Source organism: Passer domesticus, chromosome 12, assembly GCF_036417665.1.
Source record: "Passer domesticus isolate bPasDom1 chromosome 12, bPasDom1.hap1, whole genome shotgun sequence".
In the NCBI taxonomy this organism is placed as follows: Eukaryota; Metazoa; Chordata; class Aves; order Passeriformes; family Passeridae; genus Passer; species Passer domesticus.
Window position 1 is genome coordinate 20,324,425 of NC_087485.1, and position 11,195 is coordinate 20,335,619.

The 11,195-nt window shown below is 40.3% G+C and overlaps 1 long non-coding RNA gene across 2 annotated transcripts; it reads left to right on the top strand.

Moving 5' to 3' along the window:
- The first annotated feature begins 39 nt into the window (after positions 1 to 39).
- On the top strand, positions 40 to 5,924 carry LOC135279607 (uncharacterized). Of its 2 annotated transcripts, XR_010346836.1 has the most exons (3): positions 43 to 593; positions 4,793 to 5,015; positions 5,112 to 5,924. It is a non-coding gene; the product is annotated as an uncharacterized LOC135279607 (long non-coding RNA). The 2 variants fall into 2 exon arrangements; XR_010346835.1 differs by having other exon boundaries at positions 40 to 593; positions 4,793 to 5,924.
- Positions 5,925 to 11,195: the final 5,271 nt, after the last annotated feature.

The following is an 11,195-nucleotide window of genomic DNA, read 5'->3' on the forward strand; positions in this document are numbered from 1 at the left end:
AGAATCTCCCCGGTAACTCAGCCAGTTCTAATGAACTCTCCTCACCAAAGTTCATTTGTGAAACTCGCCTTATGGCTGGGAGTTGTTTTGCAAAGCACAGAATTTTAAACTTATGGAGCATTGTTAGACACCTTGGTCTAACAAATTCTCCAAATCCTTTCTGAGATTTCCAGGGCAAGATTTAAAGCTGAGTAAATTTTGTGGCAGATCTGCACTTGATAGCAAGTTCAGAATCTTGTTTGCTTATATGGACCATGGTGATTTATATCAGCTCAGGTTGTGTTTGTATGGACTAGGGTGATTTACATCAGCTGAGGTGATGTTTGTAGGGACTGATGATTTAGATGAGGTGATGGTCTGCTGCAGGTGGCTGGAGATCCTGAGGTGAAAAAAGGGTCTGGGGGATGGAGTAGAGAGGAGGAAAAGTTTAACAGTTTTTAAAGTGGGTGCCTTTAGCCAGTTCTGCTTTCTTTAGTCCAAAAATCTCAAATGTCATCTCTTCCCTCATATGGCTAAAGAAAAGAGCATTTGGCCTTCTGGTGCTTTGAAGAAATCCTGTTTCTGCCTGAGTAAAAGTTCTCACCAGTGAGAAGGTAAGTCAGCTCTGTCACATCTTTTTATCCTGCAGTTGTTAAACCCACAGAAAAACCTCCCAAGAGAGGCTGAGGCCTCACCCTGTAATTGTGGCTGAGCCTCATTCACAAAGCAGATGTTGGCCATGCCATGTGCTCCACTGGAAGGTTTGCAGAACAGCTCAGGTGGGTTTTGGTTTGCTGACCAGAAGCTTCTTCTTTATCTGCCCAGGTGGGGTCCAGGAGCCCCTCTGCTGGGGTGACACACCTGGGAACAAGGTGGGATGACTGGAGGGTCCTGCCCTGTTCTCCTTAACAAAAACAGGGAACTGAGGTTTCGTGTCTGCATCCCATGGAAGCTGTTGAAGAGTGCCCAGTAAAGTCACACATTGGTTCCTAGTGGGAAATGAAGGATATGTAAGTGTGGTGGAAACCCAACACAAACTGGGTTTTATGGAATCTTTCAGTGTTTGAAATGTTCACGACATTTCTTCTTCGGGTTTCGGAAGCCTGGTTGTGATTAACTCCAGCATGGCTTTCTTTTATAAAACAATACAGTTGTGATGGGAAGCTTGAATCAATATTGACTCAAAGGAAGGGGTGACACTAAGAGGGAATAGAATATTTACCTTTTTACCTGCAGGTTTAATGCCTAATTTAGGAGTTCTTTCTCTTGTAATTTTTATGGCTCTAAGCTGAGCTGTGTGCATCACCTATGTCAATCACCCGCACCACTCCTTGCAATGGGAGTTTTGTCAAGTAGGTGTTTTATTTCTGTTATTCCTGACCTTTTTGATATTTCTCATGCAGCACAGCCATCGCATCAGTAGTGCATTTTGTATTTTCCTTGGTAATTTGGTACTGCAGGGGTAGAATTTATTTCAATTTTTGTGTGGACATAACACATAGACAAAGAAATTTCATGATTGTCCTTCCCTCATGGGTCAGGCAATATTGGCAAGGGTTTATTGGGTTTTTTGGTCTATAAATACTCCCTAATCTATATATCCTGCTTGTGTCACTGTGCTTGTGTCACCTTTCCATCCCCACATGAGTTCATGGCTGCTAAATTTAGTGTTTGCAATGCAGGGAGCAAAACTGCTGCGTAGGGCAAGGGAAAAGTTATTTTTAAATGCTCTGAGTACAAACAGTGACTTCTGGAGATCATGGAAACCAGGGGTTTTCAGAACAGAAAGAGTCCCAAACAAACAGACATTCACCAGTTCTAAGTCAGCTTTTAGTTCTTCACACCCAGGTTTCTACTGCTGCTGCTGAATGTTTCTGGAGATGTTCAAAGTGGTGGTGTCCAACTGGTAAAAGACATTTTATTTCTGGTAGAAACAATTCACCAGTGGTGTAAAATATCTTGATAGCAAATCTTTGAATTCTCTGGGTTCTGTTCTGGGTTCTGTTCTGTGTGTTTCATGGGCTGTTGTCCGTACAGAACAAAAAGGCTTAAATACATCTCATGTGAGAGAATGTCCAAAACCTATATGTGGTTCCAGTGCCAAAAAACAAACAAAAAAAAACCAACTGAAACAAAAGAAACCAAACAAAAAAGCCACCCCAAAACCAGACTTTCCCTGAAAGTTTGCAAAAAAAATGAAGCCATAATTGAATAACTTATTTTAGTTTATTGGAAATTTTAAGAGTGATTATTCTAGTAAGGGCAACATCTACAAGTTGTTCATGTAATTTGAACTGTGGTCAGGATTTTGGAGATAGAAGATTTTTCCTGACAGTATGATTAAATATATACTAATGTAAGGTAGAAACTAAGGCCTTTTATCTCTCTAACCAGAATCTGGGTTTTCCAAGTCCTGCTAGTGTCAACTATGGTGATTTTAATGGTAACAGTTCGCTTTTTAAAAGAATAGGTCAGTTTAGAATGAATAAGAAAAGAGAGTAACCCTTTCCATAAGTGATTAATCTTTAACAAATTAATACATTCCTTGCCTTATTGGAAAAGTAAAGGTAATATTGTCCAGCAACTGTCTTCAAATTCTGTCTGTAGAAAGACCATAGCTTAATATGCTTTTGTTTGGGAACAAGGAATTGTTTGTGGGGTTGAAACCAGGACCTCCCATTCTGCAGAAGCTCCAGTGTTTCACTTGGAGTTTTTTATTATTGCTTTGAATTAGAACAAAAAATATAAGTATCTCACACATGAAAATATTTAAGCAACTTAAAAAAAAAAAACCAAAGAAAATCTTAATGCCAAATGTACCGGAGCACATTGTGAAACACATTGCATTGAACTGATCTATTGTGTTTTCTGCTTAGAAATGTTGACAAATTCGCTAATAAAAATGATTATAATGCATAATGTGTCTGACCTGTGAGAGGAGGGGAGCAGCTCTGGGCAGGACACGCTGGGCAGGCAGCCTGCCTCTCTCTGCCAGCCCAGCTCCCAGGCAGCCTTCCAAGCCAAGCTGCCAGCCCTCCAGCCAGCCTGCCTGCTTGTCACAAGTTTTAGTGGAATAAACATTCCCAGAGAACGTTTTGATCCAGAAAATCAGCAGTTTTTGATGGCAAATTGTTCATCAGAAGAGTTTTAGCCTGCTCTATTAAGAACATAAGTCTCTGAAATTGTTAGTCTTGAATAGAAGTGTTGCCAAACAATTGAATGTAATAGCCTTCACTGCCTGGAAGGCTCGCTCACTTTGTCTCTGTAATAGCTCTTGGTTTTCTTTTAACACCCCCTGGAAAGGAGTAAAAGTTAATTAAAGTGGGTATTTTTCTGTGTTTGCAGGCTGTTGCCATTGAAACAAGTGAGGACAGGGTTCAACAAAATGGAGTTCAGAGTCAGCTGAACTCGGAGGTGTCAGGAAAAGAGCTGTACCTTGCAGCAGGGGTTATCAGCCTAATTAGTTTGGAGGAAAAAATTGTGCATTTCTTAAAAATAAAAAGGTGGAATCCATTTCATTGATATCCCTAACATTTTCACTTGTAATTTATTTATAGAGCCATTGAACTAATAAAAACTTTGTTCAGATCTGGGTGCAGCTCCCTGTGCTTGTGTCCTCCTCTGTCGGAAGGAGCACAGCAGAGAGGGGCAGTGGGACTGGGGAGGCATCACTTCTTAGGGAACTTCTGGACACTTCTTAGGGAACTTCTGGACACTTTTTAGGGTACTTTGGATGCTTTTAGGATACACCCAGGCACAGCTGCCAGATGATCCAAGCCCAGCTCCTGTGTGTTCAGCTCTGAAGGAAGGGCCCTTGCAGGGTGGGCTGCGGTGTCCTGGGCAGGGCTGCAGACCCTGAGTGCCCCTGTGCCAGGCACTGCCCTGGGGCAGGGCTGGAGGGCAGGTGGGTGAGGAACCTGCTGGGAGCACCTCAAGGAGTGCCAGGTGTGTGTGGGAGCACCTGGAGCTGTTCCTGTGCAGTCCCAGCCCCAGAGCTGTGCTGTAGCACAAATTCCCTGCTTTTCCATGCCTTGGCCTCAAACACCAAGCTCTGTTTGCCAGTGGCTTTTGCCTCTCTTCAAATCACCCGTTTTCTACCCAAATCTCTTTTGCTTTCTTGTTGTTTTCCTTTCTTCTCCATTCCCATCCATGCCATTATGGTGCCATCTGTTTCCTAGGTGGGGAAGATCCATTTCAGGCCACTTACACTGATAGCAGTGCCAGATTTACATTCATTGAAAACTCTTTCATGCAGAGGAAATTTGCATAAGAATACTTGAAACCTAATTTTTGTCTTATCAACAGCAGTGAGGACTGGACTCACACCAGTGTGCTGAGTCCTAATGAATTTTTCTGTTGTGACTTTTCATGTTATGAATCCCACTCAGAGAACAGAAATGCAGCAATAATAGCAAATAAATCTACCTGTGTGGTCTCTGTGTTGTGCCATTGCAGACATTCATGTTTAAATGCTGTTCTGAAACTTTGATCAGGACATCAGCCACGTAAGATCTCATTTTTAAAACCATCTGACAGATTTTGATGTAGAGAAAGACTTAAGAGACTTTTACACTCTATTAAATAATAAACCCTCTTTCCCCTCCTTATGCATTCATCTCTTTCACAAACTTTGATGTGTGACTTTGATTAGGTATCAAAAAAATACAGGGTACTTAATTTTGGCATATTTTGAAAAATCTCATCAGTTTTCAGGGAGCAAAATGCCCTTATCTGCTCAGCATGTCTGAGACTGAAGAAGACTTCAATCAGGCCTGGTTTTCATAGCAAAAATCTCTCACTGTCTTTCCTGCAGGACGTCCTCTGACTCATCAGCACCTGAGAGGTTTGGCTCCAGGAGAAAGGGGTGAAAACCAGCAATTCATAAACTCTTCAGTAGCAGCAGACAGAGATTTGGATAGCTGGGCATAGAGGAGGAGCTGAGGAGGATGAAGGTCAATGTGCCTTTACCATAAAAATCCTCACTGGGTGCCCCATCTGGGTGCAGAAGGACACTGATGGCATGGCAAGGCAGCTTGGTGTGTGGCATTAAGTGTCTTTTCTTTCCTGCTCTCTCAGATTTCCTGTGGAAAATACCAACCCAGATTTTTTCTTTGTTTCTGGGTCTCTGACAGAAAACAATCACCATTCCAGTTCCATAACCAGTAAGATTCCACAAGGTTTCCAAGGGGCTCTGAAGGAGAATGTGCTCAATGAAAATGAGAAGGTGCATCATGGAACAGCCAGAGACAGCAGCCTCTGAAAGCTCCTCTTTTTCTCCACAATGTCAGCTCCTAAATTGCTCATGAAAAATCCCGTTATGTAACTGAAAACTCTTTGTAAGGAAAGATTTCAGCATAATGAGGAGCCTGCTCACAACAATAGAGGTGATGGACCTGACACTTCATCATTTCTTATTATGCTGTTGGAGCAGCTTCACGTCTGAGTTATCTTTGCCTTGTTTGCTCCCCCTTTCTTAGATTGCCATTGAGTCAAAATGAAAAAGGGAAGAAAAATCAGGCAGAAGGGCTCTAAGGTTGTGTGTGTCTTTAAAGAGATTGTATTTACGTGAGTGGGTGGGAAATAGTTATTTTTTTCATTGCATGTGGTTTTATTTAATACTGGAGAAACAATTGAGTGGGAATGGCAAGAACAGAATGGCTTTGCTCCACTGCTCAAATCATGAGCAGTGGAAAGGAGCACGAAGTGGGAATTCCATGTCCTCCCTACAGGAAGCTAGGTGCTGTTTCAGAAGTAGAAACTTTCACCAGGAAGATATATTGACATTTCAATTATTACCCTGGTATGCTCTCCTAATGCACCAAACAGCAGATATTATTTATAAACCTTTTAATGGAAATAACTGGAGCCACTTCATTATTTCAATGAGCTCTTAAAATGTTGATGAGTAGTGTGATGTTTTTACATAATAATACCATTAAAAATTACTGCTTTTGTGTATGTTTTTTTGAGAATGCATTTATTTGGCATTGTTAAAACCATTTAACATTTTTCAGAAGTTCAGTGTCAGAACACCAGATAATGGGAAAGTTTTAAGCCTTATTGACATAAGAATAAAACCTTTAAGAAGACATAAATATAACAAACCCAAACCTACTTTGTTCATGTGCCATTCAAAGGAAATAAAATTCTTATGAAAATAATTAAAATTTCTATTATCAAAATAATTGAAATTCCTAAGATAATAAGCATTCCACTGAAATATTTTTTACCAAAAGGAATATTGAGTGAATCAACCCTGAGGGCATCCTAAAGAGCATCTCTGGCTGGAAGTATTTGTGTGTCAATAATTAACATTTGATAAGGAGAACAAGAAATGGCCGAGTATTTTAATGACATGGGCTTGAGAGAGATATTGATTAATCTCTGCTCGTGTGCAGATTTCAGAACACTTGATAAAGGCCAAAGGGGTTTTTTCCTACAGTCATTCCAGAGGTCACTGAGGTCAGGTGAGCAAGTGACAGCAGGACTCGGGAGTTGTATCTTCTGTTTGAGCCATCTGCTCTTGAAGGGAAGAGACCAGCAAAGCAGGAGTGGAAGAAGGAGTTAAAAAGTCTAAATTTATCACTAAATGAGATGCTCAAATATTCTTGGAACTTTTGAGCTGAGGCTCAGCATTTGTTGGTTTTTTGTGTGTTTATCTACATCCTTATCAGCTGGTCCAAGCTTTTGTAGGGTCTAACTTAATTTCAGATTTTTAGCAGAGCTAAGACTCTCCTGAACCAGCCAGCATCAGCTTAAGGAATAAATATCCCCTGATATTTTGTGTGACATAAATATTTGGCCCCAGTATTCGTAGTCAGGGTTAGAACGACTTGAAAATAAAGAAATAATGCAGTTCAGGATATTTTTTTCAGGAGAGAATTGGTTTTTATTTTGCTTGTTTTGGAGGTACAATAGGCAGTTCTGTTTCACAAGTACTGGCACATTATTTGTTAAGTGACTGCTCTGCTTTTGTCAAAGAGGGGTAACAGTGCATTAATTCACCTATGAAACCACTCCATGTTGCACTGAAAAAAGGGAGTAAGGAAGGACAACAGCCCCAGTCCTTTCTCCCATGCTAGATTATGGTTTTCCACAAAGCACAGAGGAAATTCCTGGACTTTCCTACATTTCTAACAAATGGGTTAGAAGTCCATTATATTCTGCAGGGCACAGTCCTTGAAAAAGTTCAGTGAGGATACAGTGGCATGAGATAAAGCATTTTTTGTCTTTTGAGCTATGACTGAGCATTAGCAAAATTAAAAATCCCATGTCTAGGTTGATATTCCTTCTTTGTATAGCATTTAATGCCAGACTATTAGGAGCACAGAGAAATACAAGGTGAGAGGTGTGGGAAATAAGGCTGGTTTATATTTGATTCCCAAAGAATGCTGAGGAGTTTCTCCAGAAAAGTGAATTTCAATCAAATCCCTTGAGATAATCCCCAGGGCTACAGTTCTGCTCCAAGTTGAGTTACATGATATTGTAAATTTGGAATGGATCCCAAAGAAAGGATTATCCACTGATATCCTGTCCTGCTGAGATGCACCCACAGTGCAGAGGATGGGATGTTTCCAGAATATCCCCCCTCACCACAACTTTATCACTGATTTTCCTCTGGATTTAAAATTCCTTATTCCTGAGTGTCTGAACTTACCACAACACTGTGACAGGAGAGAGAATACCATTAAGAAAGCAAATAATTGTACCTGTGATGCTCTTATTCTTCAAGATGAGGTGATGAAAATGGAGTCTCATCCTGAGAATGTTTAGAAAATTTTCAGGAGCTGCTAAGATAAAATATCAGTTCTTATTATTTTGTTAAATCATCCATGTCTGAGATAAGCACAGTCTTCAGTGAAGGTTATTCAATTTTGAAATGGATAAAAAACTCAAGATAAATAAAAGCAGAATGCAGGCCTGGTAATTCATCTCTGAGTAGAATAGAATTAATTCAGGTTTACCTGGTTCGTAGGAAAATAAGAATTAAAATTCAGATCAGTATTAAGAACAGTATTTAGCAGTGTTCAGGTACTGTAAATCTTCCATCTGTTCCAAGAGCTGTCTGAAGTTCCTCAGCAGTACCAAGATATCCCCATGTAAGTGCTTATTAAAAATAAAGGCAGCTGGATATTTGCATGGCTACAGCTTTCACAGTGGAAGAAAAGAGCCAAAGGAATAAATGCCTCTTTGTTCCAATATTTTCTTTCAGAAGTGAAATTTGTTTTAGATGTACTTGTGCAGAATTGTACAGAATTGGGTGTATTGTGGAAGCCAGTCAATAAGCAGTTCTTGAAATGCACTTTAATATCTTTAACAAGGACTTTTGTAACAGTGTGCAGGGCTTGTGTTCAAGACTAAATTTTTGCACTCACCCAGAGTAGTGAATAGGCTATTATTTTTTAATTAGTATCCTTATTATCCTGCTTTAATCACATGAACCTGTCAGATCTGCTGTGGGGTTTCCAGTTTGAAAGTGTGACCTTAAAATGCATAAACTGCTGCTGTACACTCATTATAGAGCTGCACACAAATAGACTTTGCTGCTTTAATCCCTGTTTGGAGGTGGCTTTGGTGAAATCCTGGTATACTAGGTATTAGTCTGAAAAAAACCCTTTAAATAAAGTATCTACTCACTATCTAAGTATTATTGCTCTTTTTTTTTTTGGGGGGGGGGGGGGTGCTTATTACTTGTTATGTGTATGTGGAATAATGGAATAATGTCACATCTCAAAGTAACACTGAGCTTCCCCCAGCTCTGTGGCAAGCAGTGAGATCATTATTTCTGTTCTGAAGCTGAGGTTTGGAACCTGCAGCCTGAAGCAGCCCCTTGCTCCTATTTCCAGCTGATCTTTGGTGCCTTCCCATGCAGCGGCAATTTTTACCAAATGGGACTTTGAGTAACAAATTCAGAGGACAAAACATGTTAGCACTAAAATTATTCAGAGAAGGAAATGAAAAGAATGGAAGATTTTTTTTTTTCAAGTCAGAGCTGGAATAGTTTGTGCTACAGGTTCCAGTCTGCCCTCAGTTGAAATAAAATGTCTTCCTAAAAGTTAGGGTTTGGTTTATTATTTATTATTTATTATTTATTATTTATTATTATTTATTATTTAGCATCTTTCACCCCACGGAGCCACCATAAGCAATGTCGTCTTCTTTTTGGTGACCCCCTGCATCATTTCTTCCCCTGTGGCTTTCTTCTCCTCACACCTTTTACCTTTTCCTTCTTCTCAATTGCATTTCTCATTTGATGACTGAATTGACCCCAGCAGGCTTTAGCAAATCCCTCTGTTTAACAAAACAACTCTCAACACCCTAACAACAAAACTCTTCTTGACTCATCAGAGAAGGAACAAAATTTGCAAGGAATAAAAGATTGAGGCTGCCTGGCTGGTGGAACTTCACTTAATTAACCTAATTGAAATTACAAGTGTTGCTAATGAGACAAAAATAGGCCAACAAATAAATTATTTCCATTACATGTCATTTGAAAATAATTAGCAGAAGATAAACATTTAGTTCAGTGACCAGATTTGGCCTCTACTTCTCTCTGCTGCTCTTTAGCACAGGGGACTTTGTGATGTGTAAATGAAATTAGAAACTGCAGCTCTGTAGCAATGTAATGTGGCCTTCTATAAATCCCTGGTAAGCTCTGACAGCAATATCCAGGTTAGTACACAGACCTTGAATGAAAGGGAGGGATTTGCAGTACAGCCACAGGAGGGTAAGAATTTATTGAGCACTACCTAAAAAAAAAAAGAAAAAAGAAAAAAAAGGGATGTTTACCAAAAAATAAGGACAAATATGCACATTATTTTGCAAATACTGCTTTGATCCCTATAGCAAAAGTACTTCTATAGCTGCATGTGTGCTAATTTGCCTCTTCTAAAGAAATGAAATCTAAATATTTTTAAATTAATGGGTTTCAAAAGCATCAGGTGAAGACATCTGTAGCAGAACAGGGCTCTGTATTTGGAGCTCACAGTCAGATTTCTGTCTCATTAAATCAAGGCTGTTTAGACAGGAGGGTTTCCAATTGACACCCTGGAGTTTGAGCCATGAGGAAAGTTCTGCACAGAAGATTAGGATGAAAAATGACTGCAGGATTCAGCTGAAGTTTCTTTGGTTAATTTTGTAGCAGAAGGGAAGTTTAGTCCCTGTATGGCAGAAGGCCTTGCCAGGAGGACAACTAACAAAATTATGTATTTTTACATTTTCTTTGAAATTTTCTATGTAGAATCCGAGATCTTCAGGCAAATGAATGTTACATATACCAAAACTGCTTTGAAAGCCACTTTTATCGCTCTAAACCCCACAAATTAATTAATTTTGTTACAGTGCAAGGTGTTTGCCATGTTTGTCATAAAATCTGAATTTTTCTACTGGACAGCAAAGAACATTCTTTCCTAATTGATAATTTATAAGTTCATAATTTATGGTAGTCTCCATTTTTGGCTTTCAGATTTAAGCCACCTGTAATGTTTGTTTTGGAGCAATCAGTTTCAAGCCCTACAGCGAGAGGGGATAAAACCCCCCCAAACTGCTGCTTGTTTTGCAGTTTGCAGTCTGTTCACCTGTAATTTGATTTAAAAGTGGCCAGCTTCCCCCACAGCTCCTGTGGCTGGGGACTGAAGGGGTTTCTGGCCTTGGTGGTGGCACCATTTTCTGGCTGGCATTTGGCTGAAGTTTCATCTTGTTCTGAAGATCTTCTTGTCTCCCTGGGGAATTTAGGTTATCCCAGGTCTGTGGGCAGACTAACTTAACAGTGACAGAAATAATTTATATCTTGTTGTTGTTGTTTATTTTGTTTCTTTGCTGCTTTGGGGTTGGAGGGGTGGTGCAGGCGGCCACAGCCACAGCTCTCTGATGCCTTTGCATCCTTTGAGAGCTCAGGATTCTGACAGGAGATTCTGTACCTCCCTACCTGGAAATTTGGTGCCACAGCACTGGCCAGCAGCCTTTAGAGTTTCCAGCTGAGGGCATCATTTGCTCAATCTGTATTTGCAATCAATGCATTTCTTCAGAGGTATTTATTTCCTGGGAAAGGAAATTCTCCCGTGCTCCTCAGGCAGGGGCAGGGTTTGCTGTTCACACAGTGTGTCCTGGAGAGGTTCCTGGGCTGCTCCTGCCAGAGCTGCTGAGCTGCCCCCATGCTCTGGGAGCTGCCAGCACATACCTGTGGGCAGAATTCCTGGAAATTTGGTAGGGACAGG